This window comes from Copidosoma floridanum, unplaced genomic scaffold (genome assembly GCF_036245765.1).
Source record: "Copidosoma floridanum isolate Cflo_tuat_1 unplaced genomic scaffold, Cflo_Japanese_pri ptg000018l, whole genome shotgun sequence".
NCBI lineage: Eukaryota > Metazoa > Arthropoda > Insecta > Hymenoptera > Encyrtidae > Copidosoma > Copidosoma floridanum.
Genome location: NW_028321895.1, coordinates 2,351,723 through 2,374,266, shown reverse-complemented (window position 1 = coordinate 2,374,266; position 22,544 = coordinate 2,351,723).

Here is a 22,544-nt window from a genome sequence, read left to right as displayed (position 1 = left end):
TTTTTTTCAGATGAGAAAGAATAACTTTATACTGCACTACGGATTAATGCTCTGAAAATTTTCAGAGTCTTCTATCACCTTTTGACAGATGTACACTTACATGCACTGAAACTGACGTTTTGTTTTTTCATATCTGCCGACACAGGAAATTTGAAGGGTGTACATAAACACAAAACTGTCAAAGCGCAGAGCTGTCGTCCACCAACATTATAGATATTATGGTGCAGGCCCGTAAGCGACTGTGTTACGTCAATTGCGCTGCGCAATAGGGCTATCCTGCAGCACAATAGACTCAACACAGCCGCTTACGGGGACAATTCTACCCTGCACGCTCTATAGCGCTCCATGTGACTACAGCCTTAGATAAACGTTAGATGATCGGTATGGAAAAGTCATTTTTTACCTTACTAAATCCAAAAATTGCCGGAACTTTAATTTTTAAATAAATTATTGTAAAAAAAAATAACTGGGAAAAGTTGTGGCTTAGTTTTGATTTTTTGTATTTTTTTGATCGATTTTTTGATATAAGATGCGTTTTAATCTTGCCGCAAATGGCACTTAGGGTCAACAACTTTTTATATATAAAATATAATGCACTTTTTAAACACCAACAAAACTGTTCACTAAAATCAAATATGACAACAACAAAATCAAATCTCGACAATTTACAATGTTCCTTAATTCTGGTGAGAGTGGCGGCTGGTTTAGATTTTGACCACTCTCGGAAAGGTATTTTCACTTCTGACGTCATCATGCACAATAGCGAGGGCTGTGGGACAAAGTTTGAATTCACGCAATAAGTTTAATCGTGACTACAAAATTTATTGAGATATTCCAGTTACTCTACTTAAAAAAAATTTTTTTTAAGTCTTTTAAAAGCATCTGATAACACCTATTTTGAAATAAAACTACAAATAATATTTAATTATTAATTATAAATTTTTACTAAATTACATAAAACTTAGCTAAACAGAATAGTGCGGATTGTTTGGTTAAAGTGCGAATTACTCCTATACCTAACAGTCAATCGCATCGGCTGCACGGCTGATGGGTAGAGCTTTTCATGAAACTATCATGTCCTGGAAGTAACAATGATAAACGTAGAGCTGAAAGTACTCAAAAGCTAGGCAATACTTAGAATATTTAAGGACCAATAAAGACATTGTAAAAAATGAGAGTAATTTTTACGTTCTATGTAAATACTAAGCAATGTTTATTTTGGCTGAGCAATGAGATGCTGAAAAAAAGTACAAGTTGCATTTTATTTTGCTTTTTCTCTAGTGTTGCTAACACTTATTTTCAATTTAGCTCATGAAACTGCACAGTACAATTACACCAATCAATTGATAGATTCGTTTAGAGTCACTCAACATGTTACAATATTTTAGCACGCAAATTTTCCAGTATATATTTTTTTTTTTTTTTTTTCAATTACTGTCGAGTGAGCAGTAATTAATGTCTGCGCAGTAGTTAGGTTATTAACACCTATACCTTGCCCTGTGCTCAACTTCTCACACCACCTGTGTCGCCCGCCTTGCCAGACGAGACAGATAAGCTGATAACATGCATTAAATTATTCAAGAATTTTTTAATCAGCTATGTTAGGAAAAAAATAGTCTCATTTTTTTCGGCGGGTTCAGTTTCACTCGGTTTAATTATAACTATAAAAAATCCTTCTTGATACTCAAGAGGTCTGAAATGGATGTAGAAAAAAAATGGATTCGATGTAGTAAATGAAATAGTAGTCATTAACAAAAGTTTTATTTTGTACAGTTTAACGTAGTTACTTTATACAGGAATGATCTTATTATTAAAGATAGTTTTATAAAATAAATATCATCTTACATTGTATTTCATGTTAAATTTACATAAATCAGAAAATTTTTAACGAACATAAATTAAAATACATTTTAATTGTTAAATATAAGTAAGAATTGAAAATAAGTATTAAAAAATTGTTTTGTTTCAATTTGTACCAAAACACGCAGTAAAAGTTAAAATCGATTTCAATTTCGTTAAAAGTGTATAAAAATTAAAAATAATAATAATAATAAATGTAAATAGATTATTTTTTCTTATGCATACAAATTTCAAGTAAACTTAAAAATATTGCTAAGTATAGTAATCTTTGAAGCCATACGTGGTTATATAGCATGGCTTAATAAAGTTTTACATACACACATATATACACACGCATACCCCGCAACAAAGGTTGTTAATGTCCTTCAAAATCTTTCTTTTGCTTCACTTCGCACACTTCACTGTCTTGTTCTGGCGGTAAATACCAGGACGGCAGTTGGCACTTCCGCGACCTCACAACAGCAGGTGGAGAGCTGTAAGCCGGCTCGGGTCCATCAGAGCTGTTGTTGGGTGGCGTCGGCGGGCAAGCAGCGGAGGCATCCGCATAATCAACGACTGGCTCCTGTGTTTCTTCTACTGGTCCCGGCCGCTGGAACTTGTCTATATTTATGATGTTGACAAGTTTTCTGACGTCATTGTCTTCCAACATCCATTTTTTGGGGGTTAGGCCAACCTTACGTGCCTTGGCCTTACTAGAAAACTTGTTGTTAATGGCACTAACATCAAGAATTTTAATTTTAAGGCCTGGCCTCTGGCACGCAAGACTGTCACTTTTTGCACTTTTGGATAGTTTTTTCAGCGTTTGGCTGTTGGGCGACGGGGCACCGGACTCAGCTGTACTCAATGGCAACGAAGCCTTCAGTATCTCGCCCTGGTCCACATCGTATGTTGCGGCCGTTCCACAGCTACTGCTGCAAATCCGCTTTGGACGGACGAGGGTATGCTCCTCGTCACTGTCCTCATCGGAACGTCCACGCTTCAGCGAAGACGAGGAGCTTGCAGATTTTATCTGCAGTCTGTCAAATTTTTGACTCAAGGCCAATGGAGTTAAAACAATAACTCCACTGCTTGAGGCCAACTTAGAACAAGACTCGCGAAGAGTCTTTTCTTTTTGCAGCCACTTCTGTAGCTGATATCGATGAATATCAAATTTATGAGCGGTTGCGCGCTCATTCCGCTTGCCGTTTTTAAAATAAAAATCAAGCACGGTGAGTTTGAATGATTTTGGAGATGCAAGACCGCTACCCATCACAGTTTTTAAATATCCGTTGCGCGGATAATGAGGTAGCTGCTGTCGGTGTTGAGATTTTGGCTTGCATCTCAGCAGCTCGATGATGGCACTACTCTTGCAAACCACTTCACTAGCTTTCGCACAAGACATTTTTCTAAGTTTACACCTGAGGTCGTAACGGATAACAATCGTTTCACTGCACTGGTCACTTGTTACTAAAGCTTCTGTTGCTACGCTAAGTTGGGCGTACTGCGATAACGACTCACCTCGTTAAACACTAACGCACTATAGATAGATGACTGATTGACTGGCTAATTGCACCAAGCATAAGTATTTTTTAATTATCAATGTAGGTACGCACGCACTCACAAATGATTAGCCGCTCGGAGAGTTTGGAGAAGCCTCTTTCTCAATTTCCTACTCTACCTCGGCCTATTATCACTGCGGCGGGCGAGCGTGATAACAGAAAAACAATGCAAGCGCGCAGTTTTATCACTGTGTTGCTGCGTTTTGTGTTTCGACACTTTTTCATGCCACTTCTGAAGAAGTCAAAGCTACCAGCTTTTTTTCCTAATGTTCTTCTACTTTTCCAATTTTTTTTTTTTTTTTTTTTTTTCACATTCTCTTAAAACTGCTCGAGAAAATAATACAATAATTCACGAGAACTCGAAAAGATAGTGCATCGAGCTATAGCTGGCCTTTTTGGTAGTTGGCATACCTACAAGGCCCGCTTTTCCTGATTTCTCACTAACACTCGCCTCGCGCTACTGGTAGGTAAATCCAATATGAAACAAGCACAAAGTTAAGACGATCTTTGTACTCCAATAAGATCGAATTTTTGGTAAACAAGCACGACTCTTTCAGTTATTTAAAAATTAAATGAAAAAGTTTAATGACTATGTAATCAAAAAGCCTAAGGCTAGTTATTACCAATCCTTCCTTTGTTATTTTACGTCTTTGTGCGATTGGGAAAGCATATACCACCTTAATTACGTTTCCACAAAAACACCTAATCACTGACGATCTTATCGTAAGATTCCATCGTTTGTTGGACGATACTAATATTGTACGCCATACAGTACTGCCGTGTTTTCTAATACGTCAGTAAGCCGATATTAATAACACATACTTATTGGAATCACGAGTTGAAAAGTCTTTAACAGGCCAGTTGACGACAGAAAGATACATTACCAAAAATTTTTTTTTAACAATTTCTACTTAGTTTACTTACAAACTTGAATAAGACTTTTTTCCTCTATATTAGTTGTAAAGACTGTTATCAAAATATTAGTATTATTAATCGATATACTGGTGGATCTTAAGCCACACACACATATACACGCACGTGCGGGTGCATGCACTGCTATTACTCCTTATTTTTGGCTGTATATTGTCTGATCTAATGTCAATATTTTTAAAGACTAGGTATCCAATTTGACCTCTGTGTACTTTATCCAGAGTATTGCTGTCGTAACTTCTCACTAGACGGTAGTAGGAATCGGGCAGAAAGAAAATAACTGCTAGCAATCACTTTACAAATTGCTAAAAAAATGTGTTAAATTAATGACTTCAGTTGTGAATCCTCTCCATAAAATTATACGAATAAAAAGGTTTCATGTAAAAATTATTACTACGTGCATGTATATTTTGTACAAGGTCAAAGTATACATTTAATCGTATTGAAAATATTTATGAATCTTCGTACTCTGTCTGGCAAGATACTTGCGGTCCCGCGAAATTATAGTGTCATTTTATTTATAATTTTGCTAATGTACAGTTTCAGTCGACTTTTAAGGGAGTCGTGATGTATCGCCCACCAGTGTATATAAAAAGTTGGGAAGCTCATTAGTTCTTGTTTGTCGATAGATATTCTACTGCTATTAATAAACATTGGTTTAATTACTCGAATTTTAATTTGTTCGATTTTATGGCCACTTGGAATTTTCGTATTAGTGAGATAAGCGTGAATTTGGGTATCTGTACGCAATTAAGTTTTAATTCCTTACAAGATGCTATGTCTTGATTTAAAAATAAAAATAGATAAAATTTTAATGTTCGAAAATGGGCTTAACCTTTTGTTATTAGAAAATTCCTAATACGTTTAAAAAAATTAGGGCTGTGTATTCATAATTATTTAGTAATTTCAAAATTTTTTTTTTTTTTACTTAAATCAGCTCATTGATAGTAAGTTACTTTATACATTTATATCTATCTATCAAGGTATTTTCAAAAAGTAAAAATTTATGAAGAGGCAGAAAACTAAAGTTGAGGTAAGGAAGAAGGATGCACGCAATAATAACATTTCATTTTATGGGTTTAAAATAATTTCTTGTTATCCTCTTAAATTCCATTAGTTCATTAAGGTCGTACAATCCTAGACAGCTACACGCTTATAAGAATATACAAAATATACTGTTATAAAAATTCTTTAATTTAAAAGATTTTTAAGTGACACTTGTACCTAGAAAACGGACTTGTAAAAATATCCAAAGCAGTGCATATACTGTTGTGTTGGCTCTAATACCAGCCTTATGTCATAATACATTGATAACATAATATTATATTCTATGGCTTCCATTATCGTAAGTCATAAGAAATTATTTATCTGACTTGTATTGCTGAATCAATAACCTGTTAAACCATTACAATTCAATAGAATGTACTCCAACACTTGAATATAACACATCAGTGGAAGTCATTGACGCCGACGATAAACCACTTGAAAACAAAAATTGATCCAAATGTACACTCCCAGGATTCATCCAAGCTTACATATACACTCTCGAGCTCATAACAAAGAAAAATGCGATAGCATTGATAAAATTTTATGTAATAACCCTTACTCTACAATGTGTACACGCCGAGCGCGGTGAAATCGTCAACTATATAAGCAACCCTCAGACGCGCATATGCCACAAAGGCTGAACGTTGAGAAAAAAAAAGAGAGGAAGCCCGAGCAAACAACATTAAAAACGTGTAGGACTCGGACTCTCACTTTTTTTTCCTTATATTTTAATATTGTCATCAGTTTCCTATTGGTTATGTGATTGTGGCCCTTGGGCTTGGACGGTTATGAGAGTCGTGTGTATGCATGTCGAATGAAAAAGTTCTCTTTCTCTTTTCTCACTCTCTCTCTCTCTCTCTCTATCTCTCTTTCTGTTTTATATATATCCCATCGTAACCCACTATAAAGAACTTTGTTCTAAAATAGTATAAAAATTCTTTGGATCCTGAACGAAGTGCCCGCCAGCAAACGTGAAATTTTTGCGTATGCATTTCCCTATTTCAATCAATAGTGCGTAAAGCCTTTTTCCTTGCACCATTACCTGCTCCAATGCTCTTGACTTACAATTAGTATAAAAAAGACTTAAAACTATTCACTCGCTGCATCCCGGCAAATCTCTCCGTCGGCATATTGAACGAAGACTTTGAGGGCCTCAAAGACTTCCTGACCCACGGGTAGGATTTCTCTCGGTGGAGGCGCAAACTGCCAGGAACCGCACGGCAGCTCGATGGTGTACGCCAAACTCGAGCCAGCCACCGCCATTGCCCAGTCATCAGAGGAGCCAGCCGATGCATCTGAAAATCGATTATTATTTTTCATTTCGAAAGTTAGGTGGTCATCATACTTTGTCTTTTTTTCGTATTTTTTTTTCTTGTTCAAAGCGTTCTTGGAGACATTAAAAAACAATTACCAAGACGCACGTATTGATTCAAAATAACTGTATACACCTGAGAGTCGATTATTCAATTGGTTGTACTTTGAAACCTCTGATAACTTATGAACAATTTTTAACATTACTAGATAAGTTTGTTCTAACCTTTGTTTTGAAATTATGAATATCGATGCTGGTAATTTCATATTTTACAACTAAGGAATTTTCAGACTGTGATTCTTCTTGTTTCAAGAATTTACAATAAATTTCTTAACTCATAGTACTGACGATCTAAAATCCATCAAGTGAGTACTCAAAAATCACCTAACTTTGCACAATATTCTCGCACACAAGGAATACTTACACGCACACTTGGAATTGAGGAAGAGTGAAGAACTGTAAAAAGGCATTAAAAAAACTTACACAAAGTGGCCATGGAGGAGCCGACAGTGAAGCGAGTCCCACGGACTTTCGAAAGTTCCAGTTCTGCTTTCTCACCGACACACCTCTAAAATCACAAGTTGGTTGGATGTGTATATTATCTTTATTCGATTATTTCATGCAAACACAATACTTACAAGTTCGGGCTCGTTTTCCGGATGCTCCGCAGTGTAACTCCACAGGTAGATAATGTAATTTCCGTATAAGTGGAAGGAAAGATAAACTCGGAGATTCTCGATTGACAAAAAGAAATCTCTCAATGCGACAGTTTTAGGCTCGGAAAATGGCTTAGTACCAGCATAAGTTTCCGCACAAGGATTATTGGATGCTCCAACAGCTGTGCATTTTATAGTGACAAAAAATTAGTAACATTATGTTCAAAAATTATTAAAAAAATAATTTACAAGACATTTCATGTATTTCACACATATATTGCGAAATACAACTCAGTATTTCAACATTAATCACAAGACTCAGACATGATTAGGGTAGCCCAACTATTTGATGTCGAAAGAAAAATGAATCACTTACTGGCCCAATAATAATCAAAGTTGCGATTCCCATCGGTACCCACACAACGACTCTCCGGAAAAATTTTAAATTTTTAAATTTTAAATTTTTTCCGAAAAATTATAACTCTGAACCGGTAATTTTTTAGAATCGTTTAATAAAGATGAAAATTTTATAGAAATGTCAAGTGTCAGAACACTTTATATAATATAATCTTTATTTTTATATGAATATTAAAAACAACATATTCTCATAATATATATTTAATGAATTGTTAAATTCAAAAAAATTATTATTTAAACAACTATTTTGACAGAAATGCTATAATTTTAAAATTTTCCATTCACAATACTGATTCTTAGAAGGTTTATATTTAAGAGAAAAATTTTTACGGTAAGCGCAATCAAAAAAATTCCGTTTTTTTTTCGAGAAAAAAAAAGGAATTTCAAATCTTATAGTTATAAGTTATAAAAATTTAATGACACGAACTTACTTTTAAGTAAATTAATTATAAAGAACGGTTCACAATTCAGAATATTAAAAAAAGTGATGATTCAGAACATATCATAATAATGAATTTAAAAAATACGAAAGGTCAACATTCCGAATTATTTAAATGGATAATATACAACGTAGGGTTGCACACACTATTCATATGAATTATTATTTGCTAATTTTTTAAGCACTCATTGCTGCTAGACATATGTATACATCTTTTGAAATTATTTTATTTTATTCATTTCTGATAGGTATATAAAATAATTTATCTTATGACATGGTAACTTTTTTCATACAGTTCATGGCGATTTTTCTTTGAAATATTATACCTCACTCATCTTGAAGGAAAATAAATGAGACTTTGATTTCTCACGTTGCTTGTATTCGATTTTTTAACAATCCAATTTAATTGATCTAAATGAAAGATAGTCGAATAACGTTATTTTTTATTTATCTTCTCACCCACGCAGCCATATAAAATATGAAGTCTTTAAATATAATGAAGATTAGTGCAGCCTGAGATCTTTGTTTTTCTCTCTTAGTATATTGGTTTCTACTAATCAAATTTGACTTTTTGTCTAAGCAAATGAGAATTGAATCACAACCACTTCATCTCTGCTCCATGAATTCTCATGACAAATATAAGTAATTATTTATATTTATTATTTTTTATAGATATAATTATGGCTGATGTCCATTAGTTTATGGTAAATATTTACATGATACGTCTTTCTAGCATGCACTGCATGAAACTTGACTTAAAAGCTAGATTGAAAATGCTGTGATTATGCATTATGATGTTCAATTTTTTTTTGACTTATCTTGCCAAAAATGATAAGTTATGTAAACTCATTTCTCAGTGAATAAGTATTTCTAAAACAAATGAACAACTATTTGTAAATTTTTACACTTAGTTTTAATGTAATTTATCGAAAATTTATGTACAAAAAAATTTTTTATTAATATTAACAATTTATAATACTTTTAACATGCAATATACGATGATAAACATTTTTCTTTGTAATGCTATAAGTTATTTAAATTAATAATGAGTAGTATATACAAATTAATAGTTCTAATAACATTCAATTTCTTAATGAGTGATAACCAACCACATCCACTCTACAAACTGGACATCTAAATAATGAATTCGCTTTTTTTTTTCGCTCGTATTGACGCAATGAATCCAGGCAGGACTCACAAGCGTGTATATGGCCACAAGGTTCAAACATCACTGAAGGGTTAAACCGAGGCATATTGGACATTCTGGATCTACAGAATAAAAGATTAATACCTGGAAACAATAACTCGACCTACCTAATATGTTTATTTATTTATTTTTTTTTCAATGCTACATAATTTTGCGTTTACAACAAAACTACCTTTTTAAATTTTAATAAAACATATTGTTACATTAGATTAATTTCACACTGTTTTAAAAACATTTTTAATTGTAATATAATGCAATTATTTGATTACTACAATTTATTATTCTAAAACATCTCATTTTCCCAAACGTATGATCTTTTATTTCATTTTAGTGAATAAACATAAAAAATAAAGTCCCAACATTACACACTGGCTAGGTGATCCGTACGCCAGGTTTAAACTTTATTCATTTACTTACAAAAATAAACGGCTGGTTAGAAACCAACGCCAGTTTGTCTTTGCAGATAAAATCATAAGGTTTTAATGTGGTAAAATGATTCTGCAATTGATAATAGGTTTATTTCCTTCTACAATGACTTTTGTTTTATTTTGGTGAATGAAAATAAAAAATCAAGTACCAACATTACACACTGGGTAGGTGATCCTTACGCCAGGTTTAAACTTTATTCTTTTACTTACAAAAATAAACGGCTGGTTAGAAACCGACGCCAGTTTCTCTTTGCAGATGAAATCATAAGGTTTCAATGCGGTAAAATTATTCTGCAATCGAAAGTAGATTAGTTTCTTTTTACACTGACTTTTGTTTTATTTTGGTGAATGAAGATAAAAAATCAAGTACCAACATTACACACTGGCTAGGTGATCCTTTCGCCAGGTTTAAACTTTATTCTTTTACTTACAAAAATAAATAGCTGGTTAGAAACCAACGCCAGTTTGTTTTTGCAGATAAAATCATAAGGTTTCAATGCGGTAAAATTATTCTGCAATCGAAAGTACATTAGTTTCTTTTTACACTGACTTTTGTTTTATCTTAGTGAATGAAGATAAAAAATTAATCACCAACATAACACACTGGCTAGGTGATCCTTACGCCAGGTTTAAACTTTATTCTTTTACTTACAAAAATAAACGGCTGGTTAGAAACCAACGCCAGTTTCTCTTTGCAGATAAAATCATAAGGTTTCAATGTGGTCAAATTATTCTGCAATCAAAAGTATATTAGTTTCTTTTTACACTGGCTTTTGTTTCATTTTGGTTAATAAAGAAAAGAAATAAAGTACCAACATTACACACTGGCTAGGTGATCCTTACGCCAGGTTTAAACTTTATTCTTTTACTTACAAAAATAAACGGCTGGTTAGAAACCAACGCCAGTTTGTCTTTGCAGATGAAATCATAAGGTTTTAATGCGGTAAAATTATTCTGCAATCAAAAGTAGATTAGTTTCTTTTTACACTGACTTTTGTTTTATTTTGGTGAATGAAGATAAAAAATCAAGTACCAACATTACACACTGGCTAGGTAATCCTTTCGCCAGGTTTAAACTTTGTTCTTTTACTTACGAAAATAAACGGCTGGTTAGAAACCAACGCCAGTTTCTCTTTGCAGATAAAATTACAAAGTTTTAATGTGGTAAAATTATTTTTTAATTGATGGTAAATTAGTTTATTTCTACACTTATTTTTCAGTAAAGATAGAATCGTGAGGTTTCAATGTAGTGTAATTATTTACTACCGTTAATTAACTGTTTTCTTTACATAAAGCTAGGGAATTATGGTGTCATTTTTTATGAAAACGATAAGTAATTAATAAAATCAATGATGTTTCACTTTTGGACATTCGCTAGAGAATTTTTACACAAGGTATCAATTTTGTTTATTTAGTTTGTTATATTTTAAGTTTGTCAAGTAAGAAGTTTTTAAAACTTTAGTCTTTTATGTTACAGTAAAATGTTAGTACCTAAGGAAAAAATACTTAAAAAATATAATATTTATTTATAAAAAAAAATTTTTTGTGAGTGTCTTATTTTAATGTTATAATTTATACATTTATTATTATAAAAAGTATTTTTATCTACTTAAATTATCATTTAAAAAAGAAAATATTAGACCTTGTTCATTTAAAGGGGCTTCTCCAAAGCGTTGGGTGTCAGTCATGAGATTTTCATGCAATGATGATGCAGTTGCACTTGTATTCTCTGAAATTAAAAGGCAAGAAATAAGATAATCTATTTGTTTTTGGTTTCCATGTTGTTTAACCGTATTAGCATATTTATCACTATATTATGTTCTATCACTAAAAAAAATAGAAAAAGGTGGCCATACCATGTTCTTATTTCTACAGTGAACAGCGTCCTCAGTGGTTTGTTCTCTCACTATTCCAAGTTGGTTGAACTTGGTTTAGCGAGAGTACCAACAACTAGGAATAATGTTTTTAGCAAAGTTTAAAAAACAGTTTACCAAACATTTTTCAGGAAATTGTCTACAAAAAACACTAGTGAGAAGTGTTAGCAATCAACAAACATTTATTATACAATGTATTACCTGCATGAGGCTCTACATTGGAATCAGGTAAATCACGTGGTTCATAGGTTTCGTCTTACTGTCTCACCTGCTGACTTCCTTTTTTAAAAATTTATTTTTTTCGATATTAGTTAATGTAAACCTTATGTATATCAATGGCAGTACTAACGTACTTGTTTTTAAATATTTTTAACGAATAGAAAACAATCGTTCTTTTATTAATGATTTTTAATTTAATAATAGTTTTCATCAATCTGTTAAATTAGCAACCTTTGAACACTTACGATCGTATTTTGCACCCTTTTGACATATTATAGTATTACCTTGCAAATTGGAAGCTACCGCTTCAACTGGTTGGTCATTAATCATCGATCTTCCACTTAATGTTGATGGGTCATCAATCATCGATCTTCCACTTAATGTTGATGGGTCATCAATCATTCATCTGTCACTTAATGTTGATGTATTTGCACTTGTATTCGCTGAAATTCGTAAAAAATGAATAGGACTTGAATACTAAGTATTTTAAGTAAACTGTATATCTGACTTTTTTTCATTTTTACTACATATTCCTATCTGCACCTTATTTATTATAACAAGTTTTATCTCCCTGTTTATATAGCTTTATCATGCCATTGAAAATGCGAGCGAAGCGAGCTAGGCGTATGCGTGTATATGAATTTAAGGTTCGAATAGACACAGCATTGAAAATTAATAATCTGAAAAAAAACTGCAAGATCGAAGCGCTAGTATTTGATTAAGTACTCTCATTCCGAGATATGTACGATTTTTTCTGATCTTTTACCTGAGAGGAAGGTGGTACTTTACTCGTTGAAATCAGAAAAAAAGAGTAATTTTAGTAGAAGCATGAAAAAATATATTTTTCTGATAACAGTGGTTGCAATTTTTAATTTAAGTGAAATGGGACAGTATTTCTTCAAGGTGACGAAGTAGGAAGTCGTAATTATGCTAAAGGTGCTTAAAAAAATGTAAAGTTGTAATATGTCGTTAACATATATTAAAAATATTTTTTTTTTTTATATTTGTCTACGAAGTTTCATCATCAAATTTTTAATTTTGAATTAAGGTGTTTCATGTCATAATGAAAAACTTGGCTATGAAAGTTAAACTCGGAAAGGTTGTTGAGAAAGCTTTTATACACTTCTAATTTTTCTGATATGATTGTAGGATAAAACAATAAGAATGAGACGTTTAAAAACCAGTGTTAAATACTTCTTTAGCATGGGCTTATATTCACGTTTTTTAAAATTAAAAAAACTTTGTAAAACTATTCCAGAAAAACTAAATAAAAGAGTGATAAACTACAAGTTGCCCTCTTCGTAAAGTGATGTATGCAGGCATTAAAAATTCAGCAGTCAACACAAGTCTTAAGCCTGCACACACTACGAGTCACCGATAAAACTATTTTTATTTTCAAATTAATCAATGTATATCTTCTATGCTCATAATTATTGTTTTGTGAGTGTTATTTTTTAAATATACGTATTAGTTTACAGATTTTTTTTTTTTTTTTTTTTTTTTTTTTTCATACGTTATATTGATCTCAGATTTACGCACGAATCTCATTAAAGATCATATTTTATGAAGAAATAAAGAATAGTAATTTAACGGATCACTGATCACTTTGAATTTCCAATAGTAATTCAAGTATAACTGAAATAATAAACCTGTATTGATAGAAAGACCCATTAAATAATTTACTTCTGTACTTGCCTCTATTACGACGTTCGTATCTTTTTCTGTTTCGTTTTTTATTTCTTGACAAAGGTGATGCTGGTAAAATATTTGATTCATGTGGACGAGATGGTAAAAATTTTGGAGAGTGTAGGTATGATGGAGTATTTGAAACCGAACTGTTCGACTGGAATGAGTAGTGATTTTGATTTTCCATAAAATTATAATTGATTAGAGTTGAATTATGGGATGATGTTGGTAAATCTATATTCAATTTATTTTCAAACGTTTGTAAATTTGTATTTAATCTACTTGCAAACATAGAATCGACTGGTGTTGATGTGTTTGATCGTCTTGGAGAAAAAAATAGTATTGATGTTGGTGAATTTGATTGGGTGTTACTAGTCGATGGACGTGATGCCAAATTGTAATTTTGATGTGTCTGATTGATAGTATCTAATGTATTTGTTCTTATTATAGGTGAATTAACAGCAGTGACAGGCAAGTTTCGGAAACCACATTCATCTGAAAAATTAAGGTTAATATCTTTATGATTGAATACATTTTTTTATGTGCTTATTAATATTACTATTAACATTATGTTACTCAAAGAACTGCAGCTAACTTATTGTCACAAAGTATCCTCGTACGTATATCTTAGTTAAAGATGTCCATCACACATGCGTTTTCTGAAGGATCTTTTTGATATTTTAACAATATGGAAAACACGTTATAATGTTAGGAAGTCACATAAAATTTGAGAACATTTCCCAATATTGTTTTTTAGTTATTGAATGTATAAAAAAATTAAATATAACACTTAACCATATGGAGAAGTCACATGAAGATTCAATTTACATTCGAAAGAGATAGATTAAATTCATCCGTTACTTTTTGCATGACGCAATAACATAAGAAAAATATTATATTAAATTTTCAGAAGCACTGATAAGTTATTTACGCAATAATAGTACATCATGCCACTATGTTTTTTCTCGGGTGGCGTATATTTTTTTTCCTACTTCATGCATTCTTGAGTGGCTTTCGACAGTCCTGGAGACGAGGGCATTCATCCGACGATAACTACCATTTCTTCCTAAGAGTACAAAACGGAGCTTAATTAAAGCAGGTAAAGCTTGAATTATATTAACATATCATTTTCTTTTCTTACTTTATTAAAAAAATAAAACTGAAAGCTATGATTGACGGACATTAGTGATCAAAGTTACTAAAAATGACTGCCAGCCGACAACATTATTGTCTGACACGAGTTTCATCACACATTATGAGTTACTAACACCGACACGAGTGATGTACAAGACTTAACGTAGTATATGCGACAAACATTGGTATACATTTTTAAGTAAATAACTAAAATAACGCGTTAAAGACTTGTACACCTAATATTATTCACATATAAACGAGATATACTTCGTTAATAATTTTTGTATATAAAGTTTTTCCATTGTTTAAGGTTTTATATACTTAAATTGAGGTAGTAAACGTAACGTCCGCAAGAGAGGCTGTGCAAAATTCAGGGACAGCGTCCTGGTGTTAAACCAGGGGGTCAAAGCTAAGCTGTTATAAAAAAAATCATTTTAATTTTCCAGAACTATCAACAAACTGTTTTTCATCAAGATTACTTTTTTTTTTTGCAAAATCATAAAATAGTTTAAGTTATATGATTTTCTACAATCATCATATGGCTTTGAATAACTAAACTGTCATATTTTGTGTGTTTGCAAATTTTCTTACATAGTTATTTGATTTTATTACATTAAAAATAAACCAATTTTAATTTACCACATTTTTTGTTATGACACCACATTTTGTGTTTGATTGTTACAAAGATACTACATTCCTCTATGTTAATTAATGTTTTGCTAGTTATTGCTTGTTTAAAATTGTTGTAGTCTTGCAAAAAAAAAAAAAAAAAAAAAAAAAAAAAAAAAAAAAAAAAAAAAAAAAAAAAAAAACTGGTGTTATGAATTCTAGTATTATCAATACACTTTTAATATACATATGGAATCTTTAATTTTCCTCACAAAAAAATGTGGAAAACACTAACTAGCTTCACAGTGCTAGAAAAAAAATGATTATCACTCATTATATTTATTTTACTTTTTCTACATCACAAAAAAATTCTGTTTTGAAAAAATTGTGATTACTTTGCATCAAGTGGGCAAAAAAGTTCCACTTGAGGCCCATGACGAAAAACAATTTTGCGGTCTATAAAAAAGATATAGGTGCATGTATATAGGTAAACTTGTGCATAAAAAATAGTTGTTGTTTCTGCCGCATATTTGCTCACTGAAAGAAAATCTGTTTTTTAAAATTAATTTAGTTTATCTAATAGCAAAATATGATCATTTACATAAGTATGCATATACACATTTATATAAAAACGTTGAAAAATTTATTTATATGAAAATCAACTATTTTTCAAATTCTTTAGAATTAAATATTCTAAAATGGCGAGTTTCCAGTTTTTCTCAAAATAAACAATTTAACATAATGTATAAGTAATGATAATTGTTAACCAATTGGTTGAACGGAAGATCTGGGCTGTAAAGTGGGTCGTTGATAAGAAGAGTTTATGTCCAATACTTCAGTTGATGGTCTAAGTTGTCTTGAACTGATTAATTCATCTAAAAACATAATGTCATTTTAAAAAACTTAGCATATACATGTCTTATAAAAAGACATTTGTACTTTTTGGTATTATCTTGACAGAACAGGAAATTAAATGTATTTATTTTCTTGAAAAGTGTATAAATTTAATTCTTTAATTTTGAGTATTGTTAATGATCTGGTGTGCCCTTGATAGAAAAAATAAGATGTAAAACATAAGCGCTGTTGCTCCGTGGCTACCTTATGGGCTGCAAAATAGCCCCAGGGACGATAGAACTTATCCAACAAAAACTATTATTTTTACAATATTAACATTTATAGAAATGAAAAATAAAATTCATTAAAATAATTTTTAACATAAAAATATTTTAAATGAGATTTAAAGTATAATAATTGATTTCTCGAAAATAGTAATATTATTTCAAAATTTATCAATTCTTAGTTTTAGACACTTCTTTTGTAATATTTTACATTTTAATTGATAAGGTCTACATTAAAAAAAATGTAACATTACGTTTACATTGTATAATTATATAATTTTCAGTAATAATATTCTTTTAAAATCATCTATAATAATAATTCTGTAATGATAATTATATATATGACGTAAAAACGATGTCTGCAATTTTTTTCTTTTTTTAATTATATTAACTCCTATTGTGCAAGTAACAAATTTTAATAATTTTTTTTTTATGCGCGAGTGCACCTTAAAAATGACTATTTAAAAACAATCATACCAATGATTATGTTTTAAAATTTTGAAAACTGTCATTTATGCTGGTTGTTTTTTAGCATCAACATAAAAAAAAAAAAAATTGCTTCATATTTTACATAGTTATCTTGATATATAAATGTGAGATTTAAGTCTGTTTCATTGTTATTTAAAAATAATTTTTTTTTTGGCGCCATACAAACTTTTTGAACGGTTTTTGCGTATACTTTTTCAAGTGTGTGTATGTACATTTTACTCATCTATTTTGTCTTGTGCTTTTATGGTAGATGTATTTAAAATGTCCAATAAAATGTTAGCATTTATACCTTTCCGTTCTTCTCGTGAAAGTAATTGTGATGATAACGTTATTAATTTATATCATAAAAAAAACATAAAAATAAAATTATTATTATTGTTTTTTATTTCACATTTTATAATTTTTAAATTTAAGTATCAGTTATTTATTTTAACAAAAATAATCTGTTAGTTGTTTAGATATGAATATAAGAAAAACTATAACTTAAATACATGATTTTATGGTTTTTAAGTAAGTTATAATTATTTGATCTGATTTTCATGTACTTAAGAATGTTTTCTTAAAATTTTTTAACAGAGTAAAACAAATAATTATCACTTTTTTAATATTTCACAGATTTTAGAAAAGAAAATGTAAAAAAATTTCTGATGAAACAATTAAAAATTTTTTAAATATTTAATTATTTTATTTCTAGATATTATACATAATACATTAGTTATTATAACCTGTTACTTGTCCTCGTAATGGTGAGCGTGATCGATGCCTTGTTTCATGAGAGATCACTCTTAACAATTCACCTTCACTTCCTAAAGCTGTATGGTTGTTTTGTTCATCTTACAAACTATGATTATCATTTTTTTTTTTTTTTAATAATAACAAAAATTCTTAAGATATTAGACTATGTTATTTAATATGTTACTTAATAAGAAAAAAAAAAAATTCTACGTTTAGCATATTGATAAAAAAAAAAAAAAAAAAAAGATTTCATCTTATCATAAGATTTTATCTTACGTTTTTTAGTAGATAAAGAATTGATCATTTTTTTACATATATTTTCCAGGAATATTGGAGAAATAGCTTTGTCTAAATCAGAAGTTAGCTTTATTATTAGCTTATATAATTATTAGCCTGTATCATAGCTTCAATTACTCTGATAGAAATTTTACTTGAATCTTTTTGTTGTAAAATGTTCTACTCAATAGACCATTTTGCAAGTCCATTATTTCTTGTTTATTATACATTAATGGCAACAAATTTAAAAAAATTCTTAAACCGAAAAACTTTAAATTAACAGAAAAAAAAACCTTGTTAATTTGACCAGAACAGTGAGAAAACATAGATATTACGTTGCATAATAAAAAGTAGTGAGTAAAATTACGAAAGTCGCACTAAGACATCTGCTAGCACCTCTGTGCTCTTATATCTTTTGCAATGTGGTGGCCAACCGGTTGCAGAGTGCCTTGTCAAGAATGTGTTTTAGAGGATAGTCTACGCCTCTTGAGAATAAAAAAAAAAAATTTCTATGTTATGTATACGTTCAAAAATAATTAATAGGTTATGCTAATAATTAAATTGATATTCGTTGACTCATGTATATATATTTGCTGATTGATGTATTCTGAAACTTTTTTTTTCTGGGATCCTAGGAATATATATTGCATTATCAATGGATCCTAGAAATGTATTTCTGGGATCCTAGATATTTTATTTACTATTTTCTGGGATCTAAAATAGTTTGAAACGCATTTTGTGGGATTGTAAATTGTAACATACCTATAATCCTCAGATATATATAGAATGAAATAGTTGGGTGAAAAAAATAAACAAATCAATGTGTTTGCTTCCAACATATGAATGTTAAGAGTAGAGTCAACAAATTATTTAGAATACAGCACTAGGAACACTCAGGATTACGTAAAATGAATGAAAGTTAATATCATAGCAGATTTCAACGTTTATCTGAAAATATTCTAAAGATTAAGATTTTCTCAGCAATAAAAAAATGATTGTATGTCAAAAATCTTTTTTTGATGCAATAGATAGCCATGGACTATACCGTTTGCTGTCAAATATTTTTTCCTTATACAAGTGAGGTTGTGAATATACTATTAAGTATACAGTGATCTACAATGATTGAGATGAATAATGTTTTATCTCTTTTTCCTGTACAATTTACTTCTTTATTGAATAGTGTGGATTGAATCTGTTATCGCATACGGATTCCGAAAAAAAATTAACCTCGTAAGTACGTATATAATATAAGAACTGTTATAATAGTGCAATTATACATAATTGACAATTATTATAACCATATACGAATTTATTCCTGATCCTTTATACAGTTCCATGAATTTTAATTTTGAAATGTAAATTGTTATGATCGCTTCAGAAAAAACTTTTTCTTTGGAACTGTATAACTTACAATAATGTAATAATTTTAAACATTTTAATAGCAAAATCAATGTTTTACAAACGAACAATAGAAAAACATTATTTACTAGTGTTAACAGAATAATAAATAGTACGAATAACACAAACAAATATCATGGACAGAATTAGACAAAATTGACAACTTTACTAAAGTCTTAATTGTTGCTGTTGAAGCAAAAGAACCACAAAGATACTGCTTAAACTTTGTAACGATGCAGCTGTTTTATGCTACTCAAGAAGATTTACGAAGCAAGATTATTCTACTCAGAATGATTGATAAATCGTCACTATAGGTAATATATATTCAATTTAATTTTTACATAACAATGTTCATTTTTTTCAAATTCCAAGATTCAAAAATGTTTTTATTTCTTTTTTAAAAGACCAGAAATTTACGACTACCTATCTAATTATTCCGCTAACTTTTCCTTTTGAACATAAGACCGTTTAGTACAACTTAACTGTAATAGAAAACAAATTATCATCATACCAACTACATTTTTAGCACTAATTCTTATAGGCAAAGCTTTTTCCTTCTAAATATGTGCATATGAATGCTGATAAAAAAATTTGACAACAAAAACACTGTTTTCAGATAAATTATTTTTCCACTATACATTGTCTTTACTTAATATTATTCTAGCTAAATATCAAACCATATTACAGTTGATCAGAAAGAGATAATAATTTCTATTGTATCTATTAATTTAGTTTTCATAGGCGTAAAAAAGAATTTATTTTACCATATAAATATAAGCATAAAAAGTAAACAAAAGGTATAGGATTTTTACTGTAAGCACATCTCAGGTGGCACTGCCAACGCCAAAATTTGGAACTAAATTTTCCAGCATTTAAAGCATTAGGTATTATGAAGACGATTCTATTTTAATTAACTACAATCTCATTTTCACATGGCAGCTTGTGGAATTGATAATTCTTACACGATATTAGTATACTTTATTGATTTTAAATCATTTTCTCGGTTCCGTTTCACTTGACAAGGTATTTTTTCTACGTTGATCTAAAGTTTTCTTGTAAAAAAAGGTTGTTTACATAACATTGTCATTTACGTGTTATAAACAATAAAATCATGGATTTATCAAAGGGTCTGTTTTAATAAAAATTAAATAATTGAAAAATTGATGGTCATAAAATTTTTTTAGAAACAATAGAAGCCTATAACCAAAAAATTAAATAAGTCATTGTCTTTTCTTCATGTAAAGTTAAGTAATTAAATAAAGTCAATTTTTATTTTGACGAAATAATTTTTTCCGTAATTCTTAAAAAATTCAATAAAAAAATGAACAATTTTTTCGCACATGAAAAATGTAAGATTAAGAAATCTTTCTGAAAATGTATTAGTTATTAATTATTAAAAATTTAGAGTAACTATACAAAAAATTTAAAATTTATTAATTGATTTAAAGACGTTTGTTTTCTTACTATTATCTTGGGGCTCGTCACTTGAATTAGATTCATTTTCATTTAAATCATCGATACTTTCAACATCAGTATTATTATCTTCATTATCATTTTGGAAAACGGAGATATCATAATCAATATTTATATCTGTGTATTTAAAATAATTTTTTTGGTATGAATAATCTAAAAGTTTTAAATTGCCTAATAAATAGTATGATGTTACTTAACGCTCTTATTTGCCTAATATTATTTTACCTTATATACCATTTATTTATAAAAAAAAAAATATATTTTTTAAATTTTCTATAGAAAAATATTTCATGTTCTTACATAACACAATAATAATTAAAAAATGATTGATCTCTACATAATGCGCATAAACTTTATCATTTGTTAATTCTTAAAACAGACCCCAATAATATTTTTTTTTCATGCTAACACATGAACGTTAGTAGTAGAAAATAATACTCAAATTTTTACCCAATCTAAATTCATCCAGGCATTTAACTTATTCACGACCATTTTCGTCTGCTTCACTCATGTCTAAGACCTGGTTATTTATTTTGTCGGCAAGATTACCACAGCATAGATCACCTTTAAGATTAGAAGCAATAACCAAAAAACTATCCAAGGTTATTTCTTTGTTATGCAATCGTCTCCATGCTAAAAGTGTTCATATTTTTTATAAATAACTTAGATTTCATTATTTTCTCATTACGTTTATGTAAAATATGTTATAAATTTTCATATAAATCAAATTATTCTATTACAAAATACAAATCCCGTTGTGATCTTTTGTGTTTGTATATTGTTGAATAACAAGGATGTCTACTAATTTTTAAGCCTTGCTCGAGTCTCGCAACATCAGCTCTTGCAATTTTTTGTTATTTCATAATTTTTGCCAAAATTATATAAATGATTTTAATGTATTTTTAAAAAAAGATTTCTTTTATTTTCATGAGTGTTATGTTTTATTTATTCAAATAATAAATTTTTTTTAGTAATGAGACAAAATATTTAAATGCTTTAATTATATAGTATACAGGACATGCACGTAATTAAAATTACTCACCAAAAAAAAATTTATCAAGAAAATAATATACATAAATCTGAGTATGATTAATCGTCCACTCTGAGAATAAAGATGGAAGGGATAAGAGAATTTCTGCCAACGATCATTGTGGTAAAAGCGTTTTATCTAAAGGTACACTACTTAACCAAAGACAATATCATATTTTGTTCTCATAAAATATCTTGAACAATAGAATTTATAGAGGAATAAATGTTATAATTTTTATAGGAGTCATGACTTATCTATACAAGTCAGTCATAACATGAGATTTTGTCAGCATTCATTAATTAATAAATGTTAGAAGTATCACAATAATGATCTCGTCTGCTCCACATGCATCGTAATTGTATAGCAGACAAAAGTGCATCGATTAGTCGGAGTTCTGTAACTTTTTTGTTCAGACTAGGAAACTAGATAATTAAACTTGTATTTTTGTTTAATATCATAAAATAAATACATTCATAAGAGGAGCTTTACAGAAAAGAGAATGAGAGATGAAAGTACTGACTCTAAAAAGCTAGAGTCAAATAGGGTAATTAAAAAGAAAAAGAAAGTGAAAATGCTGGAGCACCAGAGTAAAAAAAAGTAAAAGGAGTAAAATAAGTAAGATAATTATTATATGGATCTATTACTTTATGTGCAGATGTATTTTTATAA